The sequence below is a fragment of the Narcine bancroftii genome, chromosome 3 (assembly GCF_036971445.1).
Source record: "Narcine bancroftii isolate sNarBan1 chromosome 3, sNarBan1.hap1, whole genome shotgun sequence".
In the NCBI taxonomy this organism is placed as follows: Eukaryota; Metazoa; Chordata; class Chondrichthyes; order Torpediniformes; family Narcinidae; genus Narcine; species Narcine bancroftii.
Genome location: NC_091471.1, coordinates 205,902,031 through 205,919,401, shown reverse-complemented (window position 1 = coordinate 205,919,401; position 17,371 = coordinate 205,902,031). Strand labels below are relative to the sequence as shown.

The window sequence follows — 17,371 nt, the reverse complement described above, 5'->3', positions numbered from 1 at the left end:
AGCAGGTCAAACAGTAGCAAAAGCAGAGATACATAACCGACAGTTCAGACTTGAGCCCTTCATCAAAGTATGAGAAAATGCTGGTGAGTGTCGGAATAAAAGAGGGGGGGGGGGTAGGGATGATAACAGGGCAGGAATGATAGGTGGAGGAGGGAGGGAGGGAGGGGTCAGACCTGAGGGCAGGGCTGTGTAGGTGAAAGAACTGTAAAGGCAGGAAATGGGGGAGGGGGAAAAAAAAGGCCAGTAGATTTAATGGAAAGCAGTGAAGTCAATGTTCATGCCATCTGGCTGGAGGGTGCCCAGACGGAAAATAAGGTGTTGTTCCTCCAACCTGCGGGTAGTCAGGGTGGGACAGTACATAAGGCCATGGAAAGACATGTGAGCATGGGAGTGTGAGCCAGAATTGAAGTGGTTGGCCACTGAGAGGTCGCTGTGGTTGCAGAAGGAGAGGAGATGTGGAGTAACCGAATGCAGTAAATAAGTCCTTTGGTTGTACAGGTGTAGTGTTGTTTAACATAGAAGGCCTGTTTGGAGCCCCAGACTGTGGTGAGGGAGGAGATATGGGTGCAAATGTTGCATTTCGTGCGGGCACAGGGGAAGGTGCCAGAGATGCGACGAATGGGGAGGGATGAGTGCATGAGAGAATCACGGAGGGAGTAGTCCCTGTGGAAGGCTGAGAAAAGAGGAGCGGGAAAGATGTTTCTAGTGATGGGATCCTGTAGTAAGTGCTGGAGATTCCAGCGGATGATGTGTTGGACGTGGAGGCTGGTGGGGTGATAGGTGAGGATGAGGGGGATTCTATGTTGGTGGTGCATGGGGGCAGAGGGGGCCAGGACAGATGAGCAGAAAATGGAGGAGATGCAGGTGAGGGTTGAGTCGATAGTGGTGGAGGAGAAGCCATGTTTGTAGAAGAAGGCAGACATTTCAGAAGCTCTGGACTGGAAGACCTCATCTTGGGAACGGATGCGGGGGAGACGGATAAATTGAGAGAAGGGGATGGAATCCTTGCAGGAGCAGGGTGTGAGGAAGTGAAGTCCAGGTAGTTGTGGGAGTTGGAGGGTTTGTAGTATATATCGGTGGAAAGCTGATCTCCAGAGATGGAGACAGAAAGATCCAGGAAAAGGAGAGTGTTATCGGAGATGAATTAAGTGAGTTTGAGGTCAGGGTGAAAGTTGGACATGAAGTGGATGAAGTTGACAAGCTCATCATCATCAAGTGCATGAAGCAGCCCTAATATAGTCATAGATATACTGAAGGAAGAGTTGGTGGGGGGCGGGGGTCTTGCATGGATTGCTGCACAAAGCCTACAAACAAGCAGGCATAGCTGGAACCCATGTGGAAACTATAGACGACACTTCCCAGATTCTAGTATTTTCTAATTTCAAAATGTGTTATCTTCAAGGAAACGTGAGGACGATATTCTAAATTACTCTTATTAATCCAATAAACTAAACTTTGTTAATGCAGATTTATGTACCTTTAATTCATTGATAAAAAGGATAAACATTTTGCACAACTTTGCATTAAGATTTTCATAACGCTGAATAAACAAAGCATAAACTGTATTTAAGGACGCAGTCAAAGAAAATTATCTTGAGCTCATGTCTCCTTCATAGTTCATCAAAGAATGAAATGCAAGCTCTTAGTCTGCGCAGATATTACGACATATTACATCGTAGTGACTGTGGTAACACTACAAAAATACTTTTTCTTAAAGAGATAGGCACAAAATTAACTAAGAATCAAAAACACAAGGTTTTAACCTTTACAGGTACTCCTTTAATTTGGAAGAAGTGGGATGAGTTGAAGGAGAAGTTATTAAGGGTGAGGACAAGTTCTGCCAGGCTCATAAGTCATACCTGCCAATTTCTAAATACGTTTTCAGTTCACCTACCTTGTTTCATACAACATCTTCAGTCCTGTGTTCACCACCCTTCTCACATTTGTGTTCATGTTGCCCAAGGATAAATTCTTATCCTTTCTAAACTTTTGAGTTTTTTTATTCTGGAGACTTCATTAACTTCTCATGCACTCTCCTTCCCTTTAGCTTATTTTTCCAATATGTTGAGCCCAATTGTTGTGGTCCATGTGGGTACTAACAACACTAGCCCCTCCTTCTATTTAGTTGAAAGTCCTATCCACAGCCCTTAGTTATATGATTCACCCGAGGGAGCCAGTCCCATTGGAACACCTCTCTGCTTATGTCTAATGTCCCACGAATTCAAACTCACTTCTCCATTACTAATTTTTGAGCCATGCATTTAACTCCCTAATCTTTTTAACTCTGCTCCAATTTGCACATAGCTCAGAGATGATTACCTCTTTTGTTCTGCTTTTTAATTTAGTTCCTAGCTGCTCAAATTTCTTCATTGGAACCTTGTTCTGCCTATATTGTTAGTACTCACATGAACCACAATTCGATATTTTCCCTCCCACTTCAAATTCTGTCCACTCTTTCATTGAAGCAGGAGTAATTTTTGCGAGAGCAGGGGAAGATACAGGTATTGTCTGCTATGGAATAGTACCCAGTATTCCAGAGAGCTCCAGCTCAGACACTCAGATAAGAAAAGAAGGAATTAAATTAGAGGGATGTATTTCAAGAGTCATTAGTGAACTACAATAATGCAGGAAGAAAACGAGAATGGAAGTCAAATCCAATTTGTGGTGCTAACTCAAAAGCAGGAAAGGATTAAACTAGGGGTTCTCAACCTTTTTCTTTCCACTCACATACCACATTAAGTATTCCCTATGCCATAGGTGCTCTGTGACTAGTAAGGGATTGCTTAAGATGTATGTGGGTGGGAAGAAAATGTTTGAAAACCACTGTTTTACTCGTACCTAATTGACTCATGTGCATGGTTTCATAACTCCAAAGGAAATGGGCCAATGACAATTTTTCTCAAGCAAATTATTTCAGAAACAATTGGATCTAGAGCAGTGATTCTTAACCTTCCCTTCCGACTCATATCACCTTAAGCAATCGCTTACTAATCACAGAGCATCGATGGCATAGGGAGTACTTAAAGTGGTATGTGATTGGAAAGAAAAAGGTTGAGAACCACTGCATTAGAGAGAAGGGTCAGCAGTTTGCTTGAAGCTGAGTCTGACTTGTCATCCTGACTCCATGAAATGAGTTACAATGGAGGAGTACTGCAGACCCAGAAGAGCCTCAGTTCTATTTTGGAAATGTTTTGCTTTTCTATTCCAGGCAATAGCAATGCTGACACTGATTGAGCAAGTTTCTCCTTCTGTTGAGCTGTGCTTTGACAAACAAGCATTCTTGCTTCCTGGGGCTGGAGGCACTTTTCTTAAAATAGTAGCTGTTCCATCAGGAAGCTACAAACCTGGGTCAACCTGATGATGTGAATCCTGAATGTCTGCAGATGCTGTGATTGAAGTATAAACACGAAAATGCTGGAGAAACTCAACAGATCATGCAGGTAGAGATATAAGATCAATACGGTGGTCTTGGCAGGATTCTGAAGGATAAAACATCAATCATTCCGTTTGGGCAGCACAGATGTTTACTCAGTTTTCTGTCTTGTATGCTGAGAGCCAAGGTGGTGGTGCAGGAACTGAGACTCCTGTTCTCGCTCAAAGTGATAAGATTTTTTCTGCAGCCTCTAGCTCTTTGAGCACTGAGCTTGTCAGTTCATCCAACTCTGCTTTACCATTCAGTTTACATATCAATTGGTACCTCAATGAGCTGGCATAAACTCATTATGATTTAAGAGTAGACTTGTGCTGATGTTTCAAAAGCTCATAATGGTGACTTACTGTACAGGTTGTGTTTTCTCAGAATCCAACTGTGCTGCAGAGTGACGTCATGTAAATATGATCAAATAGAAAGAGCTAAAGACACTGAGTTGAGGTGATTTTGGAAAATGAGATGTATTCAATTGTGTGATTATCCTAAAGGTTGTCAAACATCATAAAGGCAACCCCTTCTTCACACCTTTCTACATGAGACAGATCTGTTATTCATAAGTATTGTTGGGAGGAGAGCCCCTGAAGGGTAAGAAGAGATTTATCTGCTTGAAGCACATCATTGCATCGTTCCCAAAACATGTTTCTTTCACATAAGCTTATTGGAGCTTTCAGTGTGGCTATTGAAGTATGATATTGGGTTTTGCCAAATTAGCAACTAGTCAAGGTTTGCAATTACATATAAAGAGGCCACACAATGCATTGTTTGATCAAATGAAGCTGTGACCACTCGCATCTCCTGCCTGTATTTCATTGATACAAGAGGACATTATTCTGCACCCTTCTGATTTCTTTTAGTAGTCCTGTTTTTTCATAATGTCTGATCCTAAATATTACTAAGCTATTCAATTCAAAGTGTTTCTAAATGAACCATTTGATGACAATATGCAAGGTTAGTATATGGACTAAGCATTTCTACATAATGATATCCAGCTTCTGATGAGATTAATTCAAGGTGTAAGACTTCAAAGGTGACGGCGGTGTACTGGCAGTGAGGAATAACATTCATAGCGAGATTACTTCATTATTTCAATTAAGTATTCAGTTTTGATAAAACCCTTCCAGCATTATCTGGCTGACACTCAACACTGAATTGGGGTATTCAACCTCCTGTTTATTGGAGAGAAAATCTCAATTTATTCTGAATTAGTCTTGGAAATATTTATAGCTGCTATGTGGTAACAGTGTGGATGATTTGATGGCATTTAATTGACTGAAGACTATTCCTAATATATGCTGGTGGCTTAAATGATCAAGTAAATGCATGTGGTTTATGATAAATGTATAGGAAGAGGTAGATATCATGCAGCTTGCAAGATATCTTTGAGCATTAAATGTCCAGAAGATTCTCCTGCTTGGGGAAGTCTATGATGAGAGCCTGGATTGAGTGGACCTCACCCATGTTTTAGTTTCCTCTTTCTCCAACTCTTCTTGGTTAGCTTAGCAGTATTCTTGGTGTTCTTTCTGTTTTATCTGCCTGTCCTTTGCTTGCTCCATCAGAGCAGGTAATGGCTGAGCTCATCCAATGGCGAAAGTATGTAGTTCACAGTAGGCCAAGATGATGCAGGGCACACAGAATATTGAACACTGGTGCAGTGTCAGAGCTGTGCAGACAAAGAAATTGCATTTTCAGTTGCTGTAACATGGTCCAGTATTGGTGTATGAGTTCACAGAGCTCAGAGAGGACAACTGTATTAAACTGTAGCCTACAAAGATCTTGTTTCTCTAAAGAACAAAAAGCCTGAGTAAATAATCAATTTAGAAATTACCTGTTTTAAGTCTCGTGATACATTTCCCCTGCAGGTGCTTGAGAGGTCTTTATTGCACATCCATGTGATCCATTAAGATGATGGTAGATGTTAGTAAATCCATATGGTTTTGAAGACACAAGGAAGAATTAGTCTTCAGTGTAGTTTATGTAAAATATAGGCTGTGCGTGTGCAAGTGCTGTGTAGAGTTTGGCTATGAACTTGTTAAGTTGCACTGGCTCTTTAAATAGCTCTGTTTCTGAGAAATAAGTATTTGTGAAAGCTGTTGTTTTGTGAGTGAACAAGACTCGCAGCCCAGTGTAGGTGAAAATCTTGCTGACAAAGAATCTTAAGTGTTCTACGACTATTCACATCAATGATAAGAGCTTCACAACAGAATAAAAGTTATTGTAACATTAAAATCTCCTCGAAAAATGAGAAAACAGTGTTTCCAATGTTCATTATCACAGGCAAAAACTGTGCAAAATTGATTATGTCTGTATTAACATATCGGTACAACAATGTATCTTTTTGTAGATGTATTTCAAACTTGTGGTCTTTTAGGTACAATGTATTAATTCTGACATATTATAGCCATGTAGATTATAGTGAAATATTTTTCATCCTGCCTGTCATAACTTGTATTGAGTTCTACCTCACTAATTCAATTCTTGACCTTTCCACTGTCTCTAAATTAATATCCTCTTCTAGATAGGTTGAAATTTCCTCCAACTAATTATTCAGGAAGATTGAAGTTATTGGCCTAGTAATTACCCCACAGCTTTTTTTTTACATTAAACCCATATCTCGTAAATGAATAGTTAGAGACAATTTCACACCGAACTCCCATTCCCATCTTATCTGCTGCTCTCTGTCATTATCTGAGTATCTGATTGTGCAGGTCAAGTGGCATCTGTAACTGGAAAGAAGGTGCTGTGTCATGTTCTGAGTCAAGAACCTACATCAGGACTGGGAATGGAGAGAGAAGATAGCCAGTATAAAGCAGGGGAGTGGTAACAAGGCAGATGCCAGTAGGTAACTGGTGGACCGAGAAGGGGTAAAGGATGATGGCCAGAGGGAGCCAGGTGGAGGAGAGGAGGCTTGGAATTGGTTAAAAGGGGCAGGTGGACAATAGGTGGAAGCAAACAAAAGAAAAGGCAGAAGAAACCAGACAGGGGAGGAAAGGGTTTAGGTGGAGACTGGTGCTGGATGCTGACTAGTGAAACATAAAGGGTACCAGTGCTGCAATCTGATAAATAAGGAAGGTGAAAATGGGAACCATCAAGGGAGAGGTGCAGGGAAGTTGGAAACAGATGGGAATTAGGTCAGCAAAGTATTTGGCCTCAGTCATCAGTGTTTCAGGCATGTTGTAAAATATGAAGAGATGACAAGATAAGTTCAGTGAGGCAAGAGGAAGCAGAAACAATGGGTCTACCAGGAGAGTCCTGTTTGTGGATTTTGTAAGAGGTGGAAGAACAGAATTAGGGAAGCATCAAGTTGAAATCTGAGGAGGAAAGTCCTCCTGATCATGTGATGAGGTCTGTGAAAGTGCAGGAGACAGTGGTCTGGTGCTTGTTTGTGGAGTCATGATCAAGAAATTGGCATGAGGAGTATCTGAGAGCTGCTGTCTGGCCTCTTCAAGGTAGTGGTCAGCCTGCCAGACTGCCATAGCATTGTCTTTGTTTGCAGACTCAATGACAAGGTTGGGATTCGTGCGAAATGAGTAGATTGTTGTGTACTCAGACAAGGTGATGCTGGAGTGGGTGAGGGGAGTGAAAAAGTCATGGTAGTTGATGTCTTGACTGCAGTTGGAAATGAAAAGGTCAAGAGAGATTTAAGGGCCAGAAGGTGATGTTCAAGAGGAAGAGGGGTGTTAGAGATGTGAGAATGAATCATCAGTTGTGGGTGCTGGGAGGAGGTTGGGACTCAATGGCAAATATATAGGCACAGAAGCGGAGCCAACCGAATAAGAGCTCAAGATCATGACATATCTGAAACTCAGAGGTGCAGGTGGAGGGGTAAAGAGGTAAGACTTCTGCTGAGGTTTGAGTGCTCAGTCTCAGAGAGGAGGGGGGCTGGTGGTACAGGCAGGAGTTGGAGATGGGTTAAGGCATGGGATTAAAAGCAGAGGACAAATGGAGAGAGGATCGGTGTGTGAGAGGGGAGAGTGAAGAAGATCTTCAAAATTGATACGCTTCAAAGAAATTTCACAGTAGAATAAGAAAAGGAGTTTGTGATTCCCAGGTGAAGGCAGAGTTCTGAAATTCCATTCAGAATTGTGTTTTTTTCTTATTTGATGGCTTAATCAGCATTGTAAGTGGTAGAATCTGGAGATAAGAATGTTGGTGAGAATAAAATGAAAATAATGTAGGAAAAGCATAAATGGGTCCTTTTTGGTTGGCACAGTGTATTAAAGGGCTTCTGATGCTAGAAACATTCTCTAGTTGATGCTGGGTTTTGGCTCATTAAACAGTAAGCTTGACCAATGTACTAATTAGGAAAATATCCCAGTCAGTAAGTTGCCCCAGAACTGTTTTATATGAACTGTATGGAATAGGTGTTGATTTTTTGCCGAAGTGTAGAACAGGCAATAGTGGATTGCCAGCCATGTTTTAGGATAGAAGTAAAAATCAGGTCAGCAAACCTGATGGCACTTATTAAATAGTTTATAGATTCTTAGTTGTTTTGGGCATTCTGATATTATGAAAGATGGTGAATAATTGTGTGTTATTTCTTAATAGTGATCAAAATCTGCCTCTCAAGATTAGGCAAGTGAATTTCTAAAAATGTTTGCCAACTCATCTACAGAAATTGTAGAAAAGCTACAGATTCCTTGTACTTATTGATACAAACATCACTTTATGAGATTTCTCTGATGGTGCAAGTCATAATAGATAAGAAGGAGCCAAGCTGCACTTTCTCCCACCAATCTCTCTGGTTCTGAACTATCTACAATGGAATAGTTAACAAAAACAGCACCATTAGAAAGGTCCACAGGTTATCTGATCTATCTTTGTCCTCTAAATTCTTCCACTTTAGGACCAACATGGAATCGCCAATTATTCTCGATATTTGGACAGGAATAATATTGCAAACTTCAAAGAACCAAAATAAATGAATCTAATTTTAAACCAATCTGCCTAGTGTGAGCAAGAAGTTGAATCGAGAGAATTATAACAAAAATCTCACTGACCTATTTTTGTTCATCATTTGATGTAAGTTGCAGATCTAATGGAAAGAAGAGGATGGCTCATGAATAAATTCAGGTAAGATGCTGATAAAAATCATTTGCAGTTTGACATGATTACAAATGGGAGGGTCAGAGACTTTTAAATTATATCATTTTCTGCTCTACTAGTCTCTTTTCCACTTCTATGGATGGAGGAATAATTGGAGCAAGAAGAGAAGCAGCAGAGCAATCTGAGATTGTTCTCAGAACAATCTGAGAAGAAGTCATTCAAGCTGTTGGAAGCCTGGAATGAAGGGATCTGTGGGAGGAGTTCTTCAACACTCAGTGCCTCCAGATTAAAATCACTTACATAAGTAACTTTAAGGTAGAGTGCAAGAGGGGGATATGCTTGGACAAGCTTAATGATGATGAACTATACAGTCTATTAGCCCAGCAGTCAAGTTTTTCCAGTTGCTGCAAGAGTCACTCGTGCTCATAACATTTTTGGCAGTGGCTCCTTCTGGGCAAGAAATGGAAGGGGAGAATTTTGGGATATGGCTAATCTCCCAGGCATAATAAACTGCAGACATTAAGCTATCAAGTTCGCAGAAAATGCAGCAACAGCTTATGACAACTGAAGATTTTTTTTCATTTTATCAATGTTCAACTCATGCAATCTCTTACTGTTTTCCTGGCAGCTACTATCCTTCTGTGATACATGTTCCTGTTATTTCCAACTTCAAGGAATTTGAGAGGAAACCTCAAGTGAAGGAGAAATTCTTCACATACACATGTTGAAACTCCAGCACATCACATCTGCTCTATGGAGTTTTTTTTTTAACTTCCAATGGATGCTGCATGACCTGCATGACTTTTTCCATGCATGCATCACATCTCCTCTGAGAGGCATGAGCTCCTTTGAAACACTGCATACTGTCAATAATAGAGCAAAGATGCAGTTACCTTCATTGCTCAGAGAACTCTACTCTTTGCCCCTGATAATGTAATCACATCATTGCAACACTTCATTCCACACAACCTGACGCTACAAACAGAATAGAGTCAAAGGAAATAAAATAAATGGAATTAATTTGGGAGGAGGATAGATATTAATGAAGTTGAATGAGAATCACAGGAAGGATGAGCTTTGCACTCAATTAAGGCCAAAAAAGAGGCACAATGAGTTGAGCTGCTGTCTCACAGAACCACAACCAATCCTGATTTCAGGCACGGTCAAGGGTTTGCAGTTTTGACTGTCACCCTATGACTGTGATCAGTGGGAGCGAACTTCAACTGATTTCTGAAATCGTGCTAACAAGGCGACAGCCCACGTTTTGCACGAACCTTCGACTAAGTCAAGTGTCCCATTAATTGCCCACCAGCGCTTTCAATTAGGTTCACCGATTGTTGTTGTTATGGAGTCATATAGAACAGAAACAGGCCCTTCGACCTAGCATTAGGTCACGTCTCAACTAATCCCATCTACCAGTACTTGGCCAGTAATCCACTAAGCCTTGTTGATTCAAGCACTCCTCTGGGTGCTTCTTAAATGTTGTGACAATAGCTGCCACCAGGTTGTTTTTTCTCCCATGAATTTAAATTCTTAATTGCCAGTCACAATCTGTTTTCTCCATTTGTATCCATCCCATTATAACATGACATACCTCCATTAAATTATTCCTTAATCTCCTTGTATGTAACATTATAGGCATGAGGAAAGATCATTAGGGTTATATTTTAAGTTAAACACAATTCATAATATAAATTTAGACATACAGGTCATTTCGGCCCAAGAGTCCAATTTACACCCAATTAACTTACACCTCTGGTACGTTTCAAACGGTGGGAGGAAATTGGAGCCCCCAGGGAAAACCCAGGCAGATGCAGGAGAAAGTACAAACTCCTAACAGACAGCGGGGAATTTGAACCTCGGTCCCTATTGCTGGCACTGTAAAGGGATTGCACTAACTGCTACGCCATCTGTTCCTCTGCTGGAGGAACTCAGCAGGTCAAGCAGCATCAGTGGGACAAAAAAAAAGGTCGACGTTTCAGGCTGTAACTCTTCATTGAGAGTTAGCTTTTAAGTTGATGATTTGTCATCAGCTAAATTATGTACCTTTGTCATTGAAGAGATTAAGGCTCAGAAGGAAGTTGCAATCTCATAGAGCAGGCAAGGAGAAAAGGAATGAATGAAGTGAAAGATGCAATGTATTTAGAAGTGAATAGAGTTAAGCAGAGTTGGCGGATGGCATCAGTTAAGTGGAAATTATTGAAATGTCTGTGCTGCAGACTTCTAGTACCTTGAATCTCCTGGCAGTTTAGTGGTACCAGGCAGACAAAGCCAGTTGGCTTTCTGCTTTTGCATTCATTGAGAGTGTGATGAGGAAGAAACCACAAGGTCATGTGGAGTTTGGGATTGATGCAGAACTGCCACTCCCAGCATTGGGAATCACCACTTTCATTCATTTGTGAACCAGAAAAATACAGAATATGAGTAGTGCCTTAAAAGTTCCATGATAGAGTCTGCAGGTAGCTTCTGGATCTTCGTGGTCTCCATTTTCTGAGTGTTTGACTGCAGACTTTCCAGCGTAGATTACAAAATGTTGACATCATAGCGGTCCCCTCAGTACTTTCTACCATTGTATGAAAAGCTCTTTATTGACTTTCCTCACAGATGCAAGTAAATTATTTTTCAAGACTCCTAGATCCTTTAGTTCTTTTGCTTTGTTGCCCTCAGAATACAGCATCAGCCTTGAGAAAGTAGTTTCTGGTTCTCCTTGTAACCTGTACCTTTTGATATTCTCTAGTGCGAAATGCATCTCCACATGCAGACGATTATAACCTGGCCTCTAACCCAGAAAGGATACTATTCTTTGTATCTGGGCATGCATGTGCCTCTTCTAAAGGATGCTTCTACTCCAAAGTGAAATCTCTTGAAGACTATAGCTGTGGTGAAGAACCTGGAGGAATGAGAAAATCATCAAGAATAGTTATGGGATTGAGATAGTGACCAGCAGCAGATGACAGACTGAACCAGCCAATTTTGCATTGTTACCTGTGCTTTGTGTTCTTTGTTTTAGATTTCATTTGGGAACAGTATTCAGAGTTCAGCAGGAGCTGGTGTAACAGCAACTCTGCCAATGGTGCAGACCCACAAGAGTGGGGAGTGGAGACACACTACTGGTCCCTGGACAGTAGGGCCCTTCTGCCCAGTCCTGCTCCAAAGACTCCGTACAGGCTTTAAATGGTCTGTTCAAGGACTTACAGTGTTATATTTTAAAATCCTACAAAGATGAAAGACTCCGCCTAAGATAGCAGTGCCTGTGCTAGATAATGTACCTATGTTTCTCCTTTTCAACAGGGGGTGTTCTCCCCATTTCTGATGCCCTGTTCCAGTCTGCTGCTGCCCCAGCGTCTTCAACTCCTTGTGGTACATTACCTAGCAGTTTTTGATGCTAGATAAGCAAATTAGTCCTTCTTTGGCCTGAACTCTGTTTCCTTAGATGCTGTATTATCCATTGAGTGTCTCCAAAAATTCTCTTTTTCTTTCAGTTTTCTCACATCTGCAAGTTTGTAATTGTTCTTCAATTGATGTCTTTAGGTCAAAGAATCCATAAGAAAAGCAAAATTCAATAATTACAAGCTGAATTGTTTTGAAGTTGGAGGATTTTCTTAATTTGTTTTAATGATTATTTTCTACTAGGTTTTTAAATGAACCCTTGGTAGAAAAACATTTTGCCTGTATTTTGTCTCCTGTATAAAACCCAACGTAACCTTGAGGAACAGCACCTCCTCTTTCATCTGGACACTTTTTCCTTCATTAAACCTCTCAACTAAATAACTGCAGCATCATTTTTGCCCCACGATAATCCTGGTATCATTGTTACAGAGATTCCCTTTGCCATCTCCAGGCATCCAGTAATTTTTTTGAAAGGTGAAATTAACTTGTTTTCTCTTTCTCCATTTTCCTTTCCACAACGCTGCCAGATATGCTGAGCATTTTCAATGTTTTCAGTTTTTGTTTGAGAGGCATAGTCAATAGGTCTGATAAAAGTCTGAACATGCCTCTGCATGAGGAAGTGCTGAATATTATGCACGTACTAATGAAATGAAGGAAGCTGGAAAACAGAGTATTTTCAGTTTTATATCCTTGATGAAAGGTTATATGTTGTATCTTACCAATAACTTCCAAAGTTATCCTCTTAAGAACATTATACTTGGAGTGCACACAAGATGGCTTACATCCAAGCATGAGATAGCTTTTCTTGTTCTTAGTTGAAAGTAGTTTTGATATTGTAGGACCATTAAACAAGATCAAGGAGTAATCAGAATATGAAGCTATGGAATGAACATTCTTCATTGCTTATGGATCAAAAACTAAATTTAACAAATTCAGAGTTGTCATATTTACTAAATAGAATTTTTCCAGGTAAGACATACAGCAATGTAACAGGTCAATTCAGCCCTATGAGTCCCTGCCACCATTTTACACCCAATTTACCTACACCGCAGTACGTTTTTGAAGGGTGGGAGGAAACCGGAGCCCCCGGAGATAACCCACACAGACACAGGGAGAACGTACAAACTCCTTACAGACCACGCAGGATTCGAACCCAGGTCCGGTCCCAATCACTGGCACGGTAAAGGCATCACGGTGACCGCTATGCCAACCGTGCCGCCAAGTATAAAAGACAGAGTTTGTTTAAGCACAGGTATCAGTATATTTCACTGATTGGGGTGTTCACTGCCACTCAAGAAAAAACTTAAGTTTAAATTGTCAAAAGGACATCTCCAAATGATACAAGCCTTCTGACAATAAAATCTTACAAGATTTTAGAATAATCTTGTGATGGTAAGCCACCTGCCCAGTATTTTGTTTTTTAACTATAATTTTTTTCCATTAATGACATGTCACTTTTAGTCATCCAATTACTTAAAGATAGGTAATTTGGTCATGATGGCTTATGATACAAAAGAATACCTGAATTTTTAAATCAAATATGGACTCTTTTTACAGAAAATGACTTAATAGCAGTATTCTGCTTTTTTTTCTCCCAGATTACACACACACACATGCATAAAAAAGGCAAATTACTTTTAAAACATTAAAGCATCTGGTTGTGCACTACGTGGAAAATGTAAGGAAATGGTAACATGCTTGCAGGAAAAATGAGGAAAGATTTCAAACTCGCCACAGGAAAGCATTTGAAATGGGAACCTGCGGAAATTTTGATTGCCATTGTGTCATGTTTAATTACTCTTGCATCTGAGATTGGTAATCATTACATTACCTCATAAACAGCAGTAACATTAACTGTTAGTTGGATTAGTAAATAATAGAGAGCTATAATACTGCACAATTGACGATGAAATCATTTTTGACATTGCATTCTCAAGCCTTATCTTACTTTCAACTTTGATGGAAGCCATTACTAAACAAAGGAAACATCAAAGAGGTGTTTTGTCCTGAATCTGGGTTAAAGCACTTCATTTCTCTTGAGCACAGTGAAATTTTTCAGGTCAGAAAATCTAGCTTGACTTTTTAAACATGTAGTGGGATCTGGGGGCTTGAAGTCCATAGATCCTTGAAAGTGGACATGCAAGTAGATAGAATGGTAAAGAAGACAGAGGATGCTTGGTTTCAGTGGCAGGATATTGAATATGTATGTAAGGAAGTTATGTTGCACTTATATAAATGATAGTTAGTCTGCACCTTGGAGTATTGCCTGCAATTCTGATCACAACGTTACAGGAAGGATGTGCAGGCTTTGGAAAGGGTACAGAAGAGATGTACCAGGCTGATACTTGGATTAGAGGGTATGAACTATAAAGAGAGATTAGACAGCTGGTTTGGTTTCTCTGGAGTATTAGAGATTGAGGGGTGATCTAATAGTAGTTTATAAAATGATGAAAGGCAGATATAATGGTAGCATTTAAGAAGCCTCTAAATGGACATGAGTATGCAGGGAATAGAGGGATATGTATTATATACAAGTAGCAGAATTTTAGTTTAACTTGGGCATCTTGTTTGGCATAGACACATGGGAAAAAGGGCCTGTTCCTGTGCAGAGTGGAGTTTAAAAAAAAGTCTAGATGCTGCGATTATAGTTCAATACACAAAACTGCTGGAGAAACTCCGCAAGTCACGCAGCGTTCTTTATGTAGCCAATGTTACTAATATGTAACCAATGCTTCAGGCCTGAGCCCTTCATCAAGGTATGACAAAAGATCAGGCAGGTGCCTGAAAAATGGTAGTGGAGGGGCAGGGATGGAGCACAAGCAAGAGATCATACTTGATGAAGGGCTTAGGCCTGAATATTGATTACATATCTTTATGCTGTGCGACTTGCTGAGTTTCTCTAGCACTTTTGCATTGTAGGGCACTACCAGTAACCACAGAGACAAGCTGAGGAAACAATAGACTTTAATACACAGAAGAACCTTGCTGGCTCGGATCCCAGGAAAGGAATGGCGGCAAGGGAAAGGCACCTCGACCTTTATGACCCAGGACTATGGGGGAAAAGTCATAGGGTATGAGTCATCTGTGGGCAGGCCAGCTCCATATATGCAACTAACAATGATAATTATATACAGTGGGGGAAACAAATCACCACATGCATATTGCTCTGTTCCTGTGTTGCCCTATTCGCATGTATTTAAATTTTTTGGCAAAATGAATGGTTGAACATAATGGAAAAATGAGTGGCATAGTTCGAAAATGCTTTTCTGAGGTTTAGGCTCCTGTTAGAAGCAGACAGAAATTATTGTTTTGAATCAGTCCATGGTCTAATTTGCCTAAATATTCTTGATATCAGAAATGTAATTTGAATTTTGGTTTATTGCAATAATTGGCAGGGCAGGCAGGAAACATTGTAATTTTCCTGTCTGCCTATTGGTAAGAGTGGGACATCTGAAACATTTAGTATTTGGGGTATTTGCATGCTGGAAGTATGCTTCAAGTCATCCGCAAGAGTATTTGTCTACCAGGGACAATTAGCTTCTACAGCAATGTATCTGTCAGTAAGGAAAGATGACAAAACCAGGTTTGGGGGTTGAAATTGCTGAGAATTCACACTTTGACTGAGAAGTTCTGGCATGGTTATTTGGGAATAATGTGGGCTGGCTTTACAATATTTTAAAATTAATTTTCATTTAAAGAAGCAGCACAGTAGCAGGTCTTTCTGGCCCATGACCCCACACTGTCCAATTATACCTATGTGATCAATTAACCCACTAACCTGTACATCTTTGGAATGTAGGAAACCCACGTGGTCATGGGGAGAATGTACTAACTCCTTGCAGATAGCGGTAGATTTTTATACCCATTTGATAATTTCTAGAGGGGCTTTCAAATATTTAGGTTTCAATATTTCAACACAGGAAGGTTAACTCACTGACATTGAATTGGAGTGTTCCAATGGACTAAAGACCTTGATATTGAAATATGTTGTCTTCCTGTCTTGGGTAGTAATACCTGATTTGGGTATTGATTTGATTACCATCAATTTTGGATGGCATGGTTGATGTAGCAGTTAGCACAGTATCTTTATAGCACCAGCGATCGGGGTTTGAATCCCACGCTGTCTGTAAGGAGTCAGTACGTTCTCCTGTATCTGGATGGGTTTCCCACAGGGGCTCCAGTATTCTCCACCATTCGAAATGTAGGTTAATTAGGTGTAAATTGGGTGGCATGAACTCCTGGGCCAAAATGGCCTGTTACTGTGCTGTATATCTAAATTAAAAATTTACTATCAATCCATTTTGATGCCTATTCGGAACTTGTGTAGAACTGGCTTTGAGGAGATTTTTCATCACAAATGTTGTCCTATTTTTTCACACATCATGAAGAGAATGCATACAAGAATCCTTCTGGGTTCCCAACATGAAACAATCCACTATCCAGCATCACAATTTGGGCTTATCACCTTTTGACGAGCCAAGAAAAAAAAGTAAATCTGCTCAATTGCACGATGGCATCCTTAGGTTTGCAAAATTAGATGTCCTCACCACAAAAAAAAGTCTAAAATTACATAAGATTAACCTTAGGATTTGACCATGTACTGCTCATTTATTTTTAAAATGTGAGTCACGTGGTCCATTTAGGGCTCATTAAAATACCTGCAGGTGATGCACATTGCTCTTTTCACTTTTAGCTGTCACAGCCAATGAGACAAATAATTGATATTTAATATCAGAACTATTAAGTGTCTTGTGAATGTAAACACTTTACATAACTTTATTTTGTAAGTTTTCTTCTGAATAGGAATACATAGTTTTACAACATTAACTTTAATCATGAAAGTCACTTTTATTTTAATGACTTTTTTTAAGCAAAAATCTTAATATTTCTCAGTTTGACCTTGAGCTTGATATTTTTACCCAGCTGGAGTTGTAGCTGCAAGATTCCTCTGCATTATTCCATCAACTTTCATAAGCTGGTGTGAACATTGTTCTTTAATTTTCAACACTCATTTGATTTCCTACAAATTATTTTGGGAAGAGAACGAAATTTGGGAGCATTGTTGCGATTTAAAAATGACTGAGAGCAGTTTTAAAAAGTAGAGGTGTATGAAAAAAATGTTTTAATATCAAGCCGAACAGGTTGCTCTGTGTTTGCGTTTTAGAGATTTAAGAAGTTGTTTGAAGTTGGAGAATGGAAGAGTCTTCACTTCATTAGTACAAAAGTAAATTGTAGGGTTTTGCAATGAACTTCATCCCTAACATCGAAGTACTCGAGATGGCAGAGGCCGACAGCATCGAATCCACGCTGTTGAAGATCCAACTGCGCTGGGTAGGTCACGTCTCCAGAATGGAGGACCATCGCCTTCCCAAGATCGTGTTCTATGGCGAGCTCTCCACTGGCCACCGTGACAGAGGTGCACCAAAGAAGAGGTACAAGGACTGCCTAAAGAAAGCTCTTGGTGCCTGCCACATTGACCACCGCCAGTGGGCTGATCTCGCCTCAAAC

The 17,371-nt window shown here is 40.2% G+C and overlaps 1 long non-coding RNA gene across 3 annotated transcripts in view; it reads right to left on the bottom strand.

Annotated features, from left to right (window-relative positions):
• The window catches only part of LOC138758056 (uncharacterized), a 28,159-nt gene that overhangs the window by 8,894 nt on the left and 1,894 nt on the right, over positions 1-17,371 (bottom strand). Inside the window, exons 4-5 of one of the 3 annotated variants that reach the window (XR_011354105.1) lie at positions 8,428-8,462; positions 5,256-5,302 (exon numbers count right to left, since the gene is read on the bottom strand). The exons of 1 other annotated variant lie outside the window; for it this stretch is intronic. This is a non-coding gene — a long non-coding RNA (uncharacterized lncRNA). The remainder of the gene's footprint in view (positions 1-5,255; positions 5,303-8,427; positions 8,463-17,371) is intronic. One more of the 3 variants, XR_011354103.1, reaches the window with a different exon arrangement.